We start from the raw sequence: 22,238 nt of genomic DNA, 5'->3' as shown, positions 1-22,238 counted from the left end.
TGATCAGGTATGAAAATACTAAAACTAATACTGAAACTAACTGAAACTAACTAAAACTAAGCATGAAACCAAAAATAAAAACTAATAAAAACGAGCAAAACCACTCTGAAAACTAATTAAAACTAACTGAATTAGAGAGAAAAAAGTAAAAACTAACTAAAACTAAACTATAATGTAAAATCCAAAACTATTATAACCCTGCATTGCAGCAACTAAAAATGGTGCTCAGTATTTTGTATGGTTCCCACGTGCTTGTATCCATGCCTGACAACGTCGTCACCAAGCTCTTGGACAGTCTGAGGTGTAACCTGGTGGCATCAGATGGACTGAAACATAATGTCCCAGAGGTGTTCTATTGGATGTAGGTCAGACAAGCGTGGGGGCCAGTCAGTGGTATCAGTTCCTTCATCCTCCAGGAACTGCCTGCATACTCTTGCCACATGGAGCCAGGCATTGCTGTGCGCCAGGAGGAACTCACTGCCCCAGTGCCAGTTAGGCTCCACAGTATTGTGCAGTGAGCACAGGGCCCACTAAAGGAGGTCGGGTCCTCAGGCCACCCTCATGAAGTCTGTTTCTGATTGTTTGGTCAGAGACGTTCACAACAGTACGCTGCTGGAGCTCATTTTTGTAGGGCTCTGCAGGGCTCATTCTGTTCCTCCTTGCACAAAGGAGCAGATACCGGTCCTGATGATGGGTTAAGGACCTTCTACGGCCCTGTCCAGCTCTCCTAGAGTAACTGCCTGTCTCCTGGAATCTCCTCCATGCTCTTCAGACTGTGCTGGGAGACAAAGCAAACCTTCTGCCAATGACATGTATTGATGTGTCATTCTGGAGGAGTTGGACTACCTGTGCAACCTCTGCAGGGTCCAGGTATCACCTCATGCTACCAGCAGTGACACTGACCCTAGCCAAATGCAAAATCAGTGAAAAACAGTCAGAAAAGATGAGGAGGGAAAAATGTGAGTGGCCTCCACCTGTAAAACCATTCATGTTTTTGTGGTTGTCTCATTGTTGCCCCTCCAGTGCACCTGCTGTTAATTTCATTAACACCAAAGCAGCTGAAACTGATTTTTTCTTTTTTTTTTTTTAATAACCTGTCCAGTCTGGCAGCTTTTGCACTCAGAATCATGATCTGAATACACTGATGAGCCCTATAAACTCTCTATAGGCTCCTCTTGTTAGTCCTTTCCTTTTTCTTATATGTATTTTTAATTTTTTATTATTATCCTCATGTGCAACACAGCAATACCTGCTGACAGGCTTGGGGAAACACAGACAGAGAAGAGAAAAGAAAAAAATGTGAGAAAATAAGAGAAAAGACAAGTACATCATCAACTGCTGCACCTGCTAGAAAACACATAAAAAACCAAACAAACAGCACCTGATAAAACAAAAGGCAAAGTGAATACACAAGCCAACAATCTTGTTGTGTGTGAGTATGAGTGTGAGTGTGAATGTCATGAAACGTACTTGATAATGAGGGTGAGAAGCTGAATCAATGCCCCCCGGGAGCCAGAGGCAGACAGAGAAAAGACCCAGGCCAATCGCAGCCCCCCAGGAGCACCGAAGACCCGAGGCCACACCTCCTGCTGTGCACCCCTTGACGAAGCCCTCATAGCCAAAGGGAAAGAGTCCCAGAGGACTGGAGGCTATGAGCAGCCCACCCTGCCAGAGGCCGGCTATCCCAGCATGAGCTGAGAACTGCCCAATAACCACTCATTGGGCCGCACAGGCCCGAGTGCCCCCGGACTAAAACCCCCAAGGGAGCTGGCCAGCAACCATGCCAAAACATCCGGCCATTCATCCCAGAACCAACAGATACCCACATCCCGGGGGAGGCAGCGACGACCTGTGGGGAGCGGTAAGAAGGGGCAACCCCCACTCTCCACAACCATGTCCTACAAGGGCAGCTGAAACTCATTAATAGCATCCTCTGCTACTTAACTGACCAGATCAATATCCAATAAGTTTAACTGACTCGATGCTAAACTCTGATTTAAAAAGTAATCCTTTAATTTTTGTGAGCAGTGTATAATTTCTATGGCCACACTTTGTGTGCATATACTCGTCATTGTCATGTGTCATTGGTGCTCCCAGATATTTAAACGCAGATTCTAGATATTTTGTCACTGATGACTGGGATCTGTGCACTCTTCACCAGCAGAGTGAACACACACTCTTCCCAGTGTCATATTCTAATGCAGTTACAAAAAGCATTCACTGTGATGGTGATCTTCCTGAGATTGTAGCTGTAACTGGTAAAAGCTGAACCCTTTCCCCTGTTATAATAGATTACTAGATTAAGTCCTAAATATTCTGCCACTGTGAATAAATGTCATCAAAACTGTAACAATCAGCATGCAAATTTACCTGCAGCACTGAAAACTGTGCAAAAAAAAAAAAAAAAAGCAACAGGTAAAAAATGTCACATGTAACAGGCCAAAGACATGCTACAGAACATAACCTGATTAGATATTATTATTATTAGTGTGCGATTAAACATTATCCATATTACTGCTGGTCTCTGCGTGTCTTTGAGTGCTGCAAATCATGCATAGTTATCTCAGTACTGAGGAGCATCATTAATATGGGCCGTTCTGACATATAATCATATAACTTCCACGCAAGAATGAAAAGGAGTTCACAGTTTCACAGTCTCAATATGACAATGACTCAGAATCTGGCTGCAGAAAGTTGAATAATTCACAGCTGAATGCACCCTTTGTTGGCATTCTTTTGCTGTCAGATATGAAGGCAGGCACAGGCAGGTGTTTTGCTGCCAGTTGGAAATATAAAGATGTGGACAAGAAACTCAAGAAACACTCCAGATAAAGAGTCCTCTCAAGACAGGCTTGTAATTGCTGCTGAGCTAAGATAACCACATTAAAAGAAAACAAAACCACCAAAAACCCCAAATCCTAAATGACATGCTATCACAGACACCATCAACGAGTTCTTAATTAAACTGCTTCTCTGCTTTCAAACAAATATAATGGGGAAAAAATCAATATGTTTACTTACCGGGGGTATCCATAATGGCTTGTCAGACAATAAACGAGTGATGCTGCTGCAATAAAATTGAGGGAAAAAAAAAACAGTTTGTATTTGTGTTTCTGCTTCTTTGGAGACTAAAGCAGACAAATTCAGAAAAAAAAAATTGGATGCAAGTGTCACATCAGTCGCACATGCATTAACAATAAAATCAAAGCCATGTGCTCAGATGTCAAAGTGGAATTTTCATCGTCTGCCAAGAGTGTCACAAGCCACGCTCGCTTCTTTGAAATGGATTATCAAGAGGTACTACAGCATATTGTCACAAGGGGGCTGTCACTTTTGCCAGCTGCTGAGCGTGTCTGGCACAGCTGGCCTGCTCCTCGCTCCAACTTCCTCTCTGAAGGAGAAGAACAGTGCAGTAAGGTGTTGTGGAAAGAAACTCCCAAAGGGAACCTGAGTTGCTGCACATTTTATACACGGTCTGTTTTCCGAACCCCAATCCTGAAGTTTGAGAAAACTGAAATGTCTGTATTAGAGTTACACTCAGTCGCACTTTTTCTTTTTTTTTTGGGACATTTTTATGTTTTCAATTACAGTTGTAGAGATACAGATGGAAAATGTGGGAAAAGAGAGAGACAAAGGTGTAAAAACGCAACAAACCTCCTTTTGTTGGGAGTCAGACATGCTACAGCTTTAAAAATTAGGCTAGCCATGCACATAGTTAAAGTCGGACTTGGGACCAAACTTATCCGAGTGTAGCTGGAATTCTTTTGACACAAAACCAGGGCAACTCTTAACAATGACAGATGCAGCTACAATACTGACAAGCTGTGTTGCGTACACGCGGTGTGACCAAAGATCATTTCTGAATTTTTGTCTGCTCTTCTTTGACAACTTTTTCTCACTGCCAGCGTTTATGATAAATTTCTGTGCCAAGACGTAAGACGGGAGGAGGTAAAACTCATATAACAAGCACTGCTCAGAGCTCAGTGTGAGACAGTCACACGCATCATTATACAGGCCTGGACCGACTCATCAGTGCATACAGTGATATTTAGATGAGGCATGAGTGTAAACAGACTCAGCAGAAGGAAACAAATAAAGGCAAAACTCATGCAAACAATGTTACATGAACTGAGTTTCAGTCAGTCAGCACCGGTGGAACGGATGATTGTGTGAATGTAGATTACAGCATTACATGTTTGGCGTCTAGGGTCTCACCTTGTTGCATACTGCAAGGAAACACTGAATTCAGCTCAGAAGGAAATGGGAAGTAGCTGGGTTGAAGACATGAGTGTACGATTGTGTTGATTTTTACTGCATCTCAATGATGTGCAGGGGCCCAGAGATTCCCACATTATACAGAAGGAGATGCTGCAACAGCTTGAAAAGATGAAACCTTCTAGAGAAAACGTTTGTCTGAGCAGCAACACCTATTCAAGAGCGAGTCTGGTGCATCCACGCTACCAGTATAAATGGTGATGGTGCTGTGGGGAGGTCAGCGTTTGACCAATGTGGCGACCATAATCTGGCATTTAGAAAAACTGAAGCAGCAGTGACAAGCAGCAGTGTAGGTCTTTGGTTTTGTGGGGAAAGCAGTGCATCATGCAAATATGGGGTCTAAAAGCCTTTTTATTTTTTTTGATTCTGTCATGTTTTTGTGATTCATTCTCACAGATCTCTATCTTCTCTCCTTTCCTTGGTGTATGTAGGTGCGTGTGTGTGTGCTAAATGTATGACCACACCACAAATGTTGACAGTTCTCAAAAAAATTAAGGCAGTTAATCAGCTTTTTTTTTTTTAGGTATGAACATAAAGGTCAAATGTTTCCATGATTTACATTTTTTGATTTCCTTTTCTTCCTGCCTTTGCTCCTGCTAACCTGGAACTTTCCAGACATGCTGACTTGGGTACAGCAGTATTACTGGAACAGTGTGGACTGATGTCAGTTTGTATTTGCTTTTACTCCCCCTGCCTCTGTTCTGTCTCGATCATACTTACTGCAGTCTGTGATTGCATGCACAATACTCCTGTCAGCCTGACAGGGCTCACACTGATGCTTTTATTATGATTATTATGATTCCTCTGCAACCACATCCACTCACATCACATTAAAACAATAGTGAAAAGTGAAATCATAATTTTAAGTTGTGCTTACTTGATCTGAAATGTAGAGCAAGTAAATCAAAATATCCCATTTATCCATCTGAATTTCTAAAAATGGAATAAAATCTGATGGTTAGATTAGTTATTAAGTTAGTTTTCTTGAATGTTGAGGTTTCTAGTGTCTCAAAGAAGCCTCACTAGAAATCTCAGAGATTGTGGTCATCCTGTCACTGACCCCAAATCAGCTGAACAGGCAAACATATGAGCCAATCATGTTCTCGCACTGGCATGCGCAGAGTTAGAGGCTTACAACTGCTTCACCTGTTTATTGGATGGCACAGAGAAGTATAACTAGAAATAAATCTTTTAAACCTTAATCTGGGCAATGTCACCACTGTTAAGCTTTTTTTTTTTTTAATCAGATTCTATTTATGCCATTTTCACAGTCCAGAAACTGTTTAATGGCACTCTCCCCATGAATGTAGATAGGGGCTTTATAAAAACTGCCTATATGTTTCCAAGATTGCTCCTAGAAGGACTTTGGTTTAGCTCCTATACAACCCTGATGTTAACATCATGGAGTCAGAAGAGTCAAGAGAACCTGGATCTGAAACTTTTCACATTGCTGCACCTTTTAGGAACTTCAAACGTACCCAGTTGAAGTTAAAGGCACAGCAGTTGTGGACGTATGATTGCCTTCACCTGTCCAGAAGTCTGAAAAAAAAAGGCTTCACATTGTACCTGAATAAGGCTGCTCAGTGTGATGGGGTTTTATCTTGTGTTTAGGCTGTGTTCCTGTACCCTGTTTTGGGGCCATCTGCTTATCTTGATCCATTTATTCCGCACTGTGAAGCATGATCATACTTTATCTCAAAGAAACAATCTTGATAATATATACTGCTACTCGCGAGCTGTCACTCACCTTGCCGCAACTCAGAATTTATCAACAAAAGTAGGAACTGGAGCATGCGGTGCCTCGCAAAACCTACATGGAGTTCAGCATCCTCACAGTTTGTCAAAGTACAAACCAATCCACTGAGGAACTCCCTGACAAATTTTTTTTTCTCGATAAACTTAATCCAACATATTATCATTGTGTATTTGTTTTTGCAACTAATACTGGGATGTATCTGCCCATAATCAAGCATTATTATGTGACTGTGTTCCAGCGTTCACGGCAAACTACAGAATAATACACTGGATCGATACACTTCTTGATTACAAATTTCTCCCGGGAACTGTGCTCAATATATATTGTTAAATTGATCGTTAACGTCAGGCCAGTGTTGCTTATATGCCAGAGGTGGAGAGAAAAATGAAACTCTGGAGAGATGTATTGTGAGGGAGTGGAGAGCTTAAGGGAAATAAAGGGGAAAAAAAACACAACAAGGAAAAAGGGAGAGCTATTCATATGTGTGAAGTGGCTGAGTGTAAGGGCAATCTATTTGCTACCAAGGCGATGACAGGAGTGGGCGGGCGTTCGATATCATAGCAGTGCAGAGGCGGAGCGGCAAATCTACCTTTCCTCCGTCCCGTCCATCCATCCGCCTATCAGTCCATCTGTCTGACTGTACATGAAGAGGGAGGGGCCGGGAAGGCAGAGGCAACCGAGTGATGTCCATCAGTCAGGAGAGGAAGGGTGCGAGATGTGGAAATGTGTGGAAAAGTGCTGCGGTGATGGATGGTTGAACAGTAGTGCAAACAGAGGGTTTAAGAGGAGGAGTGGAGATTATAAGTGGAGAGTCTATTCTTTTCACCCCATCTGGTATTAGTGTGATCTGTATCTGCATGTAATTTTATCGAGGTAAGGACATCCGCTGGGCTCTTATTAACATCTGGGGATAACCTTTAACTTAAGGGCTGGCAGAAAGAGCTGGCTTGGTAGCCTGGCCAAATCAGTTAATGTAAACGTAATCATTTGTTGATCCCTCTCTCTTCTTATGGAGAAAATGAATAAAAACGAAATAAACTTATTTTATTGCTTTCATTGGATCTTTTGCAATGCAGCGCATGGAAAAAAAATGTTATAAATCATGTTTATAAATCAAAAATGGAGGCAGCTACTGTCTTATTAGGTGTGTTTTTTTATTAAAGAAGAAAATTTTTTTTAAATGTGATCATGACTTTGGCTGACTACGGTATCGGTGACAAACCTACACATTTTCACTGCACATACTGGCGGGTATGTATGTATAATCACATTTTTTTGTAGAAGCAAGTCTTACCACTAGGATGTCATCTTGGTAATAACTCTGGGCGGTTATCTGGACATTATTTTGAGGACTCTCAGAATGGAGAGAAAGGAAAAACTTAAATTTCAATCATCATCAGGATCTAAAAACATAAAAATATGCTTAGTTTGACATTAAAAGCCTTTCCTTCTCCATAGGTTATACTTGTACTATGTACAAGTTTGTGACATTATGGCTTTATTATGACCTGTGTTAGCTGGAGCCTGTCTCAAAGTGTCAAATTACTATAATCAGATTATATTTTCCTGTAACACAGTAATGTGTTCCTGTGCACTTCAATCTTCAATTCATGTGGAGGGAGGAGAAAAATAAGTTTTGAGGAGTGGAGATTTAAACTTTACTTTCATTTTTATTGCACAAATGGACAAGAATATGATGGTAATGTGCAAAACTGCAGCCAGGCCAGAAACAAATATCCTCTGATGTGAGACCTCCTCTTCCCAAGCACCTGCAAAGACAGCATCCTAAGCACTGAATGTGTTGATACACTGACAGTGTTGCATTGGGTGGTACCCATGAAAAGTTCCTCACATAGTTAAATGTTTACTGCTTGCTGGTCATCATTTCGTACAAAAATATTTAGCCTCTATCGATAATTTCCCATTCATAACAGTGAATTTTTTATAACTCATCCATCTGGGTAATGGAGTTAGGGGCAGGGCCTCCCATCACAGGGAGCTGTAGAGAGTCGTGGTAATTGAGACACTGAACTGGATCTCCCTGACTTGTTTGTTCTGTTGGTGTCTTTTGGAGCCGTTTTAATTATCTGACACAGTATGTCCCTCTATTTGGTACAGACCATCTTAGAAGTATGTGCTTTAGTTTTGTTGAGTCAAATTCTAGTATTATGACTTGTTAGCAGGTGCATGACTCTGTACACTGTACCATACCAGTAAGAGTTTGCTTTAGCGGCCCCTGAACCTTCATATTATGACCCCATTTTCAAAACCCTCTGAAAACTAATTTGTTTACATTTAAATCAAACTGAACCTTGTACATTTATTCTTTATTTGTGTCCATTTATCACTTATTGACTGACCAGAAGTGACTAAATATCGGTATTTCTGAGTGACATCCTGGTATATTATATATCTGTGCATTGAACCTATGCAATTTATAGATGCAGTTGGCTCCCAAGCTTGCTAGCAATGGTAATATCTGGCTCCAAAATTGACAAATAAAAAATAATGCTAACACTGAAGCCAAAACAAGTGGGTGATATCACAGCTACTTCCATGTTTTAAACGATACTCTAACTTCCTGTTCAAATCGTTAGTTATGAGGAGCAGTTAGAAGACAGCTGGGTTAAAGGTAAAGGGAAGGGTGCTAAAATAGCTTGTTTCGCTGTATATACCAAATAGCTGCACCCATCATTTGAAATTAAATATGGATCATGTTGAACTGTGAATCATGCAAAGCTATAGTAGAGACCCAGAATAAAAAATATGGAGTTGTAAATGAGCAAGTGATCGTCTTTAAGATCACCCGTTTCTACCACACGACTGGAACGTTAACAGAGCATCTGAGCATCAGGATAGATGACAGCTCGTCAAGATGAGTGACAAGCAGGGAAGTTCACAGGTGTTTTAATCACCACTGACTCAAACCAGAGAATGAGGATATCACCCAGCCCACACGCACACATTCTGCCAGACACAAATGCACATGTGCATAGACATAGAGAGTCTACCATATGAATATGTATCGATTTAATTTGACTATCATTCAGTTGACAGAATGTTTTTCATTTACATGAAGGCTACTCTGCACTATGTGGAAGGTCATATAGTAAGTGACATTTTTCACCGTAGCTAATAAATACATATTCTACAGGTTTACCAAAGGACATTGGTGCGCTGAAGAGATGGAGGCAGCATTACTTGGTTCTTGTAGGAGTGATGGTTATTGTACAAGTTCACACTTTGCAAGATCTAACTTAAAGCTTAGATTAAAATGAGCAAGGTCACCTTCATTTCTTACATTTTTCAAAGAGCTGCTGTGAGATAGTCCAGCACCTTCTCCTACCATCCCTGTAGCCATGAAAACACAGCTGCAATATGTATGCTTATTTTATACCACATAAACAATGTGCCATAAAGCACTCCGTTGGCTTGGAGATGTAATACAAATGTTCTTTAGTAACTTTTGCAGCTGTTGGCACTTGGTCTTACCCTGGTAATAATTTCTTGTTATCATCAATCACTTGCAGATATTTCCCAAGACAGGCTAGATGCTTCAACTCAAAGTGATATTTCAAATTCATTGCCAATGTGGCTGATGTTCTGAATTGATTTCTTTTTCTTTCCAGAGGCACAATTTGCATGAAAAAAAAAAAAAAAGGACTACATGTCAGAATCTGTGCTGATTTGTTTAGAAAAAACCTTCTGATGCTAAAGTGAACTGCCAATACTGCAATACTTTGCTGTTCTTTGCAGTAAAGGGATTCATTTAAATATACAAACTGTTATATATAGCCCGAAAGGTTATGACGTTTTACTGAAGGGTGTAATGTACTTAGTCCTGTGAAAAACTTTTTTTCCACTCGACCGGACGTAGCCATAATCGATTGAGATTGTAGCACTGGGGAGTATTAAATGCTAAATGCTAAGTTTGGCAAGCAAAAGAGGTTTAATGAAAATTTGCTTACCTGAAAAAAATGAACAGCTAATTAGAGCGGCAACTGAATGCTGAGCCCAGAGAAAGCAACGAGATTCTTCGACACAGCCTGAACTCTCTGAGGCAGCTTTCTTATAATTTCTTTAAGTAGTCTTCAGGAATAGTTCTCCAGGCTTCATGAAGGACATCCAAAGCTCTTCTTTGGATCTCGGCTGTTTTTTTTTGTTCTGCTCAGTGAAGATCATCCCACACTGCTTCAATAATGTTGAGGTCCGGGCTCTGTGGAGCCCAATACGTGACTGATAGTGTTCCATTGTGCATTTTTCTATCTTTTACTGCACTGGCCGTGTGCTTGTGATCAGTGTCATGCTGAAAAATTATAGTGGATAAAAAATGTTTGTAATTCCATCAATTTTGACAACATCCCCAATTTTGAAAACTATATCACTACATAAATATATTTATATAGTAATTTATTATCACTATATACAGTAAAGTGATTACTATAACTGGGGCCATGATTTACAAAATGAACATGAATACAGACTGAATCTAGCAACTGAGACCATAGACTCATTAGCAAAGAGTTTACAGAGGTCACAGATCAACTGAGCAGCAGATGCAGAAATGTTAAGGAGTTGGTTGAAGTGTGGTCTAAGACTTAAAAAAACAAAAACTGGACAGTTTGTGTATATTTAATGGCGTAAAGAATAAAAACGAGCTGGAAAGAGTCAGAAGACGTGGGTGACAAACTGACCTGAGATATTTGTGGAAGGATAAAGGCAGCCCTGGATGGAAAGGCAAACTAGAAAAATGAGGGCAGAGAGAAGCAGAGAAGCAATGCCTAAAACTGAGAGCAATGTTTGAGTTTACTTCTAGTGGGAAAGAAAGAAAGTGCTTCACCCATAAACAAGCACACACACACACACACACACACACACACACACACACACACACACACACACTCGACACCTGTCTGATGTTGAGGAGTGTTTGTATGTTGGGTCACGCTGACTGAGTGCCGCAGGTGTTATTTACCCGTGCCTGTATGGCCCACCACTATGCCGTGAAAAAAGCATTGATGGGCTGGTTTCAAAGAGCCTTACCTGCTCTTTCAGCATCAAAAAGTGCACTTAGGAGCCTCTGTAATTTTCCATCCCTTTCCTCAGCTCAGGTCATATTATGATGAGCAATAGTCCCTCTCTCTCTCTCTCTCTCTGTCTCTCATCCTCAATCCAACCACCTGTCTTTCATCCCCCACCCCCACCAATCTCATCTCTGTCCTGGCTAGTTCACTAGCTACACTGAAGTTTTGTTGCATTAAAACAACCCTTGACTTAAAAAAATAATAATAATACAATTTCACTTTAAACTCAGCATGCCTCTGGTAGTGATTCAGTTATAATCAGAATTCTCTGCAGAAATGCATAATATTAAAGTTTAAATGCACTGCAGAGATATTGGAGATGTAATCATTCAAAGCACCTCTGTAGGTGTTCAGAGATGCATCTGGGCACATTAAAAACAAGGTGGAAAAGCAGTGTGCTGCCAATCAGCATACAGCTATGATTACATAAAGACAATAATCATTAGCATAAGGATATGATTGAGGTTACACATGGTATGCATCTTAGCTGGCGACACCAAACTGATTTTCTAGATGTTTATGCAATGAAAACAGCCCACTGTCATTTTTTCAGTAAGTAAAATCTGAGAAATATTTTCACCCGATGTGTGTAAACCTGTTTCAATATGTTGTTGTTCTTCATAATGTATTTTGTTAACTGTTTTCTATCAATATTATATTAACCACATTAAGTTTTAAATGTTCATTTAAGTTTTTCTTTATAACCCTTTCTTGAAATCAGCCAAAGAATATGACTCTGTGTAACTTACTAAATCGTTTTTCAGGCTGCTGCTTGAAAAATGAAGACAACTCCCAAGTGCCAAAAACTGCACTTCCTGCAGAAGCCGGTTTGGGGTTCTGTGGTTAGAGTCCTCCTTCATAATATTTGTTTTTTTTAATTCACCCGTTTGGAGTTTGTTAAGCTTAAAGTTTTAAGTGACATTGAACTGGACTTCTCAACCATGCTTGTTGACACCTTTGAAGCAGTTCAAATGAAATTACCTGACAAAAAAAAAAAAAATGTGGCTTTTTTTGTGGTCAGTTAGCTAGCACTAAAATGTGTGTTTTTGCATTACACCCAAAAGTTAGCAGATTCCCTTGTTAGCCGAGCTGGCTACTGTTAGCTACTAACTTAGCACTGCCCCCTCTTGTTCACTCCTGGCTCCAAATGGAGTACCCCAGGTACTCAAGCACCTGCCCTTTAGTTCTCTTATTTAATAACTGCCCTTTTTGCAAGAAAGTTTGTTTATTTATTAATGTATTTATTTTTCTTTCCAATTCCCCCGTTAGGCCCTTTCTTTGACAACAAAAAGAATTAGGTGATCACGGAAAAGAGCTTTCTCTCTGAGTGAACTGTTCAGCTGTACAAGAGAGATGAAAGAATATGTCGAAGCTTGTGTGCGAGTGCACGAGACACGAGGGGCAGCATGTCACATGTGTGAGTCTGACCTGCTGCAGAGGAAAAAAACAACAGAGATAGCGAGCGATGACGGAGGAAGTTTGTGTGCGATGTGTCGACTTGTTCCGATAATTTGCGCACCACCTGAATGAAATATTCCCACGCATTCATAAAAAACAGTACAGGTGAAAAAAATCCAAAAGCTCAGTACACACTTGATAAATGATATAGATAATTAAATAACACTTGGAGCTGACTTTAACTGTATTATTATAATTTTAATACAGATCCAATCTGTAATGTAAAATGTAAAATATTGATTTACCATTTACCAACTGCAACACAATCCAAGAAAGGACAGGTTAACAAAGAAAGTGAACAGCCCAGGGTAGCAGCTCTGTTCTGTGATGCTATAAATAATACATTGATATCAGCAGATTATGTAGAATGGGTGCATTATGTTGTTCTTATACACACATGAATATAATATTATATACTAAAAGTATTTGGATAAAAGTTTAGAGCAAGGCCTCTAAATTAGGACAAAATGGTGTTGCAGAAGGTAATAGGATGTCTGATGAAGGGTTTTCTAATGTTATCACAGAGTTAACAAAGTAATCAGCTGCTGTTAGCCAGCGTTAGTGAAACTTTCTTTGAAGTGGTTCTAACATTGTTGGACTCAGACACTTAGCAAATCAACTCTTATATGATGTGAAAATGCAATCAAATGTGAGTTTTAGGATACTTGAGCCTAACATTAGCTGGCCTAATGTTAGCTTATAACCACCTGTTATTTAGCCAGCTTGCTGTCAGCTATCTGGAGACAGGAGGGTTGCATGTCTAATCTGCTGGCAATAATATCGGGAATAAATAAGCATGTTTGTGCATGTTTTTGTAGGCTAGAGGCCTGACTTCAGCTCAGGAGATGAGACTTGAGGTGAGGTGGAAATGAGGGAGGACAGAGAGAAGTGGAGGAAGGAAAAGAAAACACAATGAGAAAGAGATGGTGAAAATATAAGTCTACAATTGTTAAATGGTCATATGTAGTTTGAAAGAACTATAGGACACACTTTTGACTGATACTGTATTTTAATGGATTAATCCTAAGTAACTTATAAGGCATAAAACATATACGGCTGCTCTCTAGCCACATACACTATATTGCCAAAAGTGTTTGCTTGTCTGCCTTCACACATGAACTTGATTCCCATTATTAATCCATAGGGTTTAACATGCCCACCCTGGGAAGGCTTTCCACAAGGTTTAGGAGTGTGTTTATGGGAATTTTTGACCATTTTTCCAGAAGCATATTTGTGAGGTCAGACACTGATGTTGGATGAGAAGTCCTGGCTCACAGTTCTATCGGGTTGAGGTCAGGACTCTGTGCAGGCCAGTCAAGTTCTTCCACACCAAACTCACTCATCCATGTCTTTATGGACCTGCTTTGTGCACTGGTGTGCAGTCATGTTGGAACAGGAAGGGGCCATCCCCAAAGTGTTCCCACAAAGCTGGGAGCAGGAAATTGTCCAAAATATTGTGTTATGCTGAAGCATTAAGAGTTCCCTTCACTGGAACTAAGGGGCCGAAACCAACTCCTGAAAAACACCCCCACACCATAATCCCCCCCTCCACCGAGCTTTACACTTGGCACAGTTCAGTCAGACAATCACTGTTCTCCTGGCAACCACCAAACCAAGACTCATCCATTGGATTGTCAGATGGAGAAGTGTGATTCATCACTCCAGAGAACACGTCTCCACTTCTCTCCACTCCACTGCTCCACTGAGTCCAATGGCAGCGTGCTTTACACCACTTCCTCCGATCCTTTGCATTGCACTTGGTGATGTAAGGCTTGGATGCAGCAGCTCAGCCATGGAAACCCATTCCATGAAGCTCTCTCCACACAGGTCTTGAGCTAATCTGAAGGTCACACAAAGTTTGGAGGTCTGTAGTGATTGACTCTGCAGAAAGTTGGTGACCTCAGCACCCAGCCTACCACTTTGTGGCTGAGTTGCTGTGGTTCCCAATCACTTCCATTTTGTTATAATACCACTAACTGTGGAATATTTAGTATTGAGGAAATTTCACGGCTGGACTAGGTGCTTGGTTTTCTACACCTGTGGCCATGGAAGTGATTGGAACACATGAATTCAAAGATTTGGATAGGTGAGTGAATACTTTTGGCAACATAATGTAGCGAAAACACAAACTGGCACCGGCTCGTATGTATTTTTAATGGATTCATTCTAAGTTTATGAGATTGCATCAATTTGTTGGAAGATATAATTGCAATAATCAATGTATATTTATGAGTGCAACATTTTTTTTCTGTTAAATAACCTAAAAAATTGACTTACTATAACTTTAAAGTAAAACAAAAAAAGAATTTACCCAAGGAATGTCCACTTGTATTCCAGTCATCTTAATCTTTGTCTGCATTTAAAGAGAGCATCACAAATGAGGAAAATATACTTTTTCACATGGTGCTGTTTAATCCCTTTGTGACTTGGCAAGGGAACATGAAAACAACCACATTTAAAGGCAGTAAACAACAACAGTAAATTTCAGACACATTAATTGCTTAATTGCAGAGGGTATTTTATCTGCCATATTAACATAAGCAATTCCTTGGAAGGATAGTGCTAGCATAGCAGAAAATTGTCCTGAGGGTCTTTGGGGAATTAGAAAGGCAGACTGCATGACGTGGTGGAGGGAGAAGTCTAAGCTAGCGGAACCGACATTTGAAGCTTTTTTCCCCTCCTAATTGTGATCCCTCTGTGCACTTTTTCCTCAACTCTCTTTTTCTCATCACCCTTTCAAAGCATGTTTCATTCACTTGGAAAGGTTTTGTCATGTGAAAAATAAGCTTTTTTAAAAAAATTATTATTATTATTATCAGTTTTTGTGTACTGATGAAAAGACATCTTTTTTCAAATAGTATGACATTATGTTCTTCTCATCATCTAAAGTGAAATTTTGACTCCGAAAGAAGTGACGTCTTCATACAGTATTGTTTTATTTTGCTACTTGTCAAAATAAAAGCTTCATTTAGCTTCATTTTCATTATTTCAAACTGCCCTTAGTCTGACAGTGCAGGCAGTAACTCTTGTGCTTTCCAGACACTCTTCAATCTCTGCTGTTTACTTTTTGTATTTATTTCGCACAGTTCTTCTTCTTCCCTCATTTCCCTCCAAACATTGCCCACCCATCCAGCGTGAAACAAAGAATAAAATCTCCTAAACGAGATCACCCGCCATGTAATCTCGCCAAACAAATGACGAACACCCGCTGCTTTGGAGAAACGCTGGCCGCAAACGGCTCCCGCTGTCCGTGATGGCAGCTTGTGTGCACGACTAAATGCACCACGCTGATGGCAGCCAAAGCATGGCGAGACGCTCCGCTTTCATTTCTGTTTGCTCTGTGCTGTTTGCTGACTCCAAAGATGCTTGTATTAATGGAAAATAGAAAGTAATGAAAAGCCAGAGGAAGAAATAAACCTCGTCTTCCCTCCCTCCCTGCTCAATTCTCTATCTTTCCATACCTGCTGTGAACATGCACATTACCACATCGTAGTGCAAAGCTTGCCACCTTGTCCAGTTTAGCTCATTATAATGATAAAGGTCTGTGAAATAGCCCTGATCTTTCATTCTCCAGGCTCAGTCCTGTCAGCACTTTCGTCCCAGATATTGTTTGGGGTAAATCTGCTGACATTTCCTTCACATTTTCTCTCTCTCTCTCTCGTCTAACATAAGTTGACTGTTGCTTCATCTTTACTGTAGTCAAAGGCCACAACAAAAACAGCTGTATAACAAGTCATTCTGAATCCAGACTCATATCTGCCATGAGCTATGACAGGCAGTACTGGTTCTGCAGTGTCTCCCTTCTCTGCACTTAGTTGCAGTGTTATCCTTCTGTGCCTTCCCCCTATTGTTTTCTTTGATTGTTTTCAGCTTATGAGTCTGTGTGTCATCGTGGAAAAATGTGGTCCTGGAGATGCCTATTGTGGCAGGAACCGCCAGTTCGTCCTTTGACAGGTGTTTATATGTCAACCTGTCATCTCTCATTGGCATCACAACCATACAAGAGATAGTGATGACACTTTACAGGTGTGAAGGTGAGATCAGAACAGTTTGAGGATGTAGGAAGGCCAAAGGAACGCTGTGCCAGTGCCTGGATCATGAATTTACAGACCCCTGGGAACAGGTGGGCCCTGGCCAACCTGTTTTGGTGATCAGGTTTTCTTTTTTTTCTTTCTCCAATAATCAGACCTGTAATATAGGAATTTGGACATCCATGTACACAGAATAGTTTGAAAAGGAGAGCACTATACCTTACTAAAAAAAAAAAGACAGGTAACCATCCCAGCACAACTTCACTAAAAGCTCTAAAGTATCTTAAATGGAAAATGAAGCAGCTACAGCTTTTTAAAAAAAATAATAATAACACTGTTTAATGTAAGTTTTCATGCATGCACACACGTACCTGTTATCTTCTTTTTTCTTGCCAGTACCACAGTCCCACTCACAGGTGAGTGTTTAAACAGGCGAGCTTTTCTTGAGAAAAGCACTTTTGAGATATGCCCATTTAGAAAAAGAGGTAAATGTATTTTTTCTTTTTCAAAAATATAATAATGACAATAATATCAATAATGCAGGTAAAACAGAAATATCCCCTGGATACTCACTTCTTCAGTTGTGAGCTGCAGCAGGCTCTTCACTGGTGAGGACAGCTTGGCTCCTTTGTAGCTGATGTTTCAGGCCATAGATCAGCTGCTGCTACAGCTAACCTTCAGTTTAGCTTGCACGCTATCTTACTGAACTCTTCAACAACTTTCAATTTAACTGCAGTGTTTTCATCCTGAATTAGTTTAACAAAAAATGTCAGTTTTCATGAAAGTCAAGTTTAAGAGAATATTCTGGTAATCTTTTTTTCATTTGCCTCGTGGACGTGTAGCAAGTATCAGCTGTATAAATCTTTCGATGGTACCGGCTGAAATTGCTGTTGCGCTTGTCAATTTTAAGGTTTTACTGTAGTGTGCAAAACTCTTGAGCCAATCCTCATTTATTTCTCTTTTGCTAGGAATATGGGAAATAGGTGCAGCAATTCATTAAAATACATAGAAATACAATATGTAAGGCAAAAACAGAGTTTGTGCAATTCTAACAAGCTTCAAAACCAAGGAACCATATAGCCACCATTATTCTTCTACACAGCCTGAACTCTATTTCTTGAGTTTTCTTGTAAACTTCATTAAGATGTCTTCAGGAACAGTTCTTCAGACTTCTTTGTTCCATTCTCCATCAAGATGATCCCACACTACTTCAATAACCCTGAGGTCCTGGCTCTGGAGACTGACAGTGTCCATTGTGAGTTTCTCTATCTAGGTATGGTTTTGCATTGGAAACTGTATTTTAGATCATTGACATGCTGAAAAATGAAGCTGCTGCCACTCAGATGTTTTCCCGATGGTATTGCATGGTGGATCAAAATCTGCGTCCATAATTCCAACAATTTTGACAAGATCTGAAATGACTCCACCGTGTTCCACAGATGGCTGTAGACACTCCTGACTGCCTCCGTACACACTGATGATGATTTGAACCAAAACGTTCAAATTTGGATTCATCACTCCATCAGACCTGTTGCCACTGATTTTCACTACAGTTCCTGTGTAATTAGGCATAAATCAGCCTTTTCTCCCTGTTTCCCTTCCTTCCAATAATGGCTTCTTGCCAGCCACCCTTCCACTGATGAGGCTTCAGCAAACAGTACTGTAGATGGATCACCTGAAGCTCCAGCTGCATCTCTCAAGTCCTGTGTTGGCTCTTTGCTGGAGTTTTCCTATTTCTTAGGGACATGGCTTTCAGATACATTTCATCTGCTGTAGATAGTTTTTTTTTTTTTTTTGGCCTGCCACTTCTTCTTTTGACCTCCACTTGTCCAGTTTCCTCAGTCTTTTAAGGACACACTCCACACAATGCTGATATATGCTAAATTTTTAGCTGATAGCTTTTTGTTAGCCCCCTTGTGAGTGCAAAAATACTATTTTATGCCAGTCAAACTGTGTTGTCTCTGGCATTTTTAATAGATTTGACTAAAGAAATGGAAACAAATGCTGTGTTTTTATCACAGGCTGTTAGTAACAAAGTGCCTAAAGATACAATTTAAAATAGGTTATTTGCTAAGTTGTCTGTTAGATGTAGACGCAACAGTTGTTCATCCCTAGAGTTAGGTGTCTTCTTCATGGTTGAACTGAAAATAGGTGAGAAAGAAGTCCAAAGAAAGATCTTCAAAATGCCTGAAGAAGTACCACCTTCAAATAAATTACCAGAAAGTCTGGGTGCTTGGAACCAAAATATAAAGAAATGAGGGGTGGCTCAAGACTTAAACAGTATTATAGAGATTATAAAATAACGAGTCAAAAGTTTGGACACATGTGAGTGTATCCAAAATCACCACTGTGCTTTTACTTTACTTTTTGCTTTTGCTTTTACAAGTACACAGTTCTACCAGATTGGAATTAGCACAGATTTTTATACTTGTGACTGAGAGTGCCAAAAGAGACAATCAAATAGGAATTGTGAATGACAAATCTGATAAGAGAATCCAGACCCAAAGACCTTAACAAATCACGCTGTGTTTTTCCTGCTTGGAACCAGACTCAATCTTGAAGACAGATTGGTCTGTTTTGCTGTACTCTAGCTGACATTGTGTAGTGTCTTTAAATTGCCACAGTTCACCAGAAAATTATTTTACTGTCTGGATGACTGAAATTACCAGTGTGGGCAGGGTGAAAATCAAGCCAGCATCCCCTGATAATACCGCTACTGTGAGGACAGAATGAAAAATCTGTCCTGTGTCTCAAATCCACATCGGCTATCCAAAGGTTTTTTTTTTTTTTTAACTGATTACCAGATCACAGGCTCTGGGCACCTCTGTAACTACCCACAGCCGTTTGAATGGGGCACAGCAGTATTGATCGAGCTGAGACTCATCATTCCCAGCTATCGCATATAAAAATCTAATGTTTTGACATAAAAGGTTTGATGTCAGAAGGAAAAAAAAAATACTGTTGCACAGTGACAGCCGAGTGGCCAGAGCTGGTGGGAGGTATGGACAGAGTACTGAGTGGCATGATGTGGAAGACTTATTTTGTTAATATGTCTAGCAAATCTTCCACTCCATTAAAGGTATAGGCAAGGGCCTTGTTAATTGCTGTGTTGACACATGACTGCTCTAATTCAGTCCAAGTTATTTTCTTTTTTAAATCAGGTATAGTTTTTCTTCCCTGCTTAGAATATTAATCATTTTCATATTTTACACCAGTAGCATTGCCTTCATTAACTCTGAATGTGCAATAGATGTAGCTAGTTTGTCCAATAAGTCCTCCAGCTAAATAATTATGTTGGTTATTTTTTCCTGTCGCTTGAAGCAACCCCATGTAGGTTTTGGAACAACATTTTAAAGGAGTGATAAAATCCGTGACAGGAGGTAAGTGGGGTTGTAGACGCACAGACGCCCAACATTTTGACGACGAGACAGTATCCTCTGGGAGTTTCACTTTCACTCGCTGTTTACTTTAAGAGTCACTCACTGTGTGGTTGGATTAAGTCACTATAACAACCTCTTATTGGTAGAAAAAATAACTTTGTTTGGGTTAAAATACGACCTTTTACGATGCTAATTACATAGTAGAAAATTACCTTTTTTAGGTCTTTGCTCCAACTCATCTAACTCTTTAACAACTTTTAAAATGTAACTACAGATTATTAGGCTTGGGCAATATATAATTTTTGATGCTTTTATACCTTTATGCTATGCAGGTACAAAATTACAATGAATTAATAAATAAAATAAGAGCAAGGCTGCAGATTGTAGATACAGGCATCAGGGATTAGCCAACTAAATGACACTTTATGGTAACACCCTCGCTATATGGCACCAGAGTAAACCAATTAATGTCACCAACATAAAACCATGTTTACTGCTGGGTTGTGCAGCCACTGGTCACTGCAGCTGCTGCGGTCTCGGAGCTCCTGACAGTCCTCACAGTGCTAAGGCCTATAATGGAGGTTGTAAATAAGCAAGGTGGAAAGTGGGACAGATGATGTCTCATAAAATCAGCCATATCAGCAGGATCTTGATCTAGAAAAAGAAAAGTTAAATGTACTTTGTGTCAGAAGAAAACTGGCACAACTGTTCCAAAGAGCACTGCATAATCAAAGGCGTGCAGTTATTCACCTAATGGGAAAGAATGCTGCTTGCTTTAGCCTCACTCTGGGTGTTTCTTACTAACAATTTTTTTTAAATTCTAACTTTCAATGTCATTTATGTAAATTTGTAGCTTACACCCCTATCCCCTGTACACCCATATCTTCTTCTGTAGATTATTACTGGACCTGATGATACTTGTTGCTGCAGCAGATGCCACCACACTGGGCTACAGCGAGATGATGAGCCAGTGGTGGCACATTGGTAGTTTCAAGTGTTAGTTACTTTGGGTACAGCTCTCTAGAGACAAGTAGCAAATATAATTTTGCCGAAATGGGATGTCTCACCTTTATTATTGGACTAAACCAAAATAGCTGTTATACTTTGTTTACTAATGGCACCTATTCCACAGCCAAGTGAGCTCAGCTGACTGGATACCAGTACTTACTGCCCTCCGGCACCATTTTGGTGCAGTGCACTACAAAACTGATCATATTAGCTGAATGGAAAGAGGACGGTCTCTCTCTCTCTCTCTGTGTGTTTTTTCTATGTTGCTGCTAACAATACCCTTGAAAATTGTAATATTGCCTTAGCCTAGCGGTAATAACAGCTTTCACAAGTGACCAGTGGGAGAGAGTTTATCTGATGGGTTAACCTTTTATGATTTTTTTTTGGAGTATTGGCTCCAAAGTAAGAAATGTAGGCTTTAAACAATGAATTGAAGGAATATGAGTGATATGTTCCTTTCCATTGTCATCATGTGCAATAGGCACGACCAGGCTAAGGCTGGCACTTTGTGATGCTTAGCCTGAGGTGTTTTTTGTTGTGTGCAGGGCACATATATCAGTTACAGACAAAGAAACACCCAGCGATCCCACTCCAGCATGAAAATCTGCAGTCCAAATAATAGCACACTTTTATGATCAGGGGCTCACAGTTAGCTTTCGGGCCACTGGTGCTGAAAATATTTGCACTCGTGATGCTGCGTGGCACTTTGCGTAAAAGCAGCCATCTGATGGCATGATATTGGTTTTTACCTATTTCTGTCATGAATAGAAAATGTAGTAGCGACAGAGCCAGGATATACTGTAGTGCCACTGTTTAATCCATGAAAGTGAGTTGGGAATTGTACCAGCGGCTATTTAGCAGCACTTGAATTATTTTGGTAGACTCAGCCTGACCGTGCACACTGAATATCCAGACATGGCATGATTAAAGCCTCCAGCTTCGAGCGCGTCGCTGTCACACTGCTTTCTGTTTCAATGCACCACCTTGGTTTTAAGATCTGCCTGGTGTGTACTGTATACAGAAATAAACATCCTTCCCGTGACAGATTTGAACGCGCTGAAACGATGAAAGGTTTAGATGTGTTGGTTAAGCATCACATACAATGTGGCGTTGTTGCGGCTGTTTTGGATCCACTTGTACTATTTAGAGCACTTTATCACTTTCTTTTATGTTGACTTGCTGTGTGAGAAAAATGATTGCAACAGTGAGAAGGATGCTAATGGGATTAAAAAGGAGAAAATATACA

The sequence above is a fragment of the Archocentrus centrarchus genome, chromosome 7 (assembly GCF_007364275.1).
Source record: "Archocentrus centrarchus isolate MPI-CPG fArcCen1 chromosome 7, fArcCen1, whole genome shotgun sequence".
Classification (NCBI taxonomy): Eukaryota; Metazoa; Chordata; class Actinopteri; order Cichliformes; family Cichlidae; genus Archocentrus; species Archocentrus centrarchus.
The sequence above is the reverse complement of the archived record's forward strand: the minus strand, read 5'-3'. Positions refer to the sequence as shown.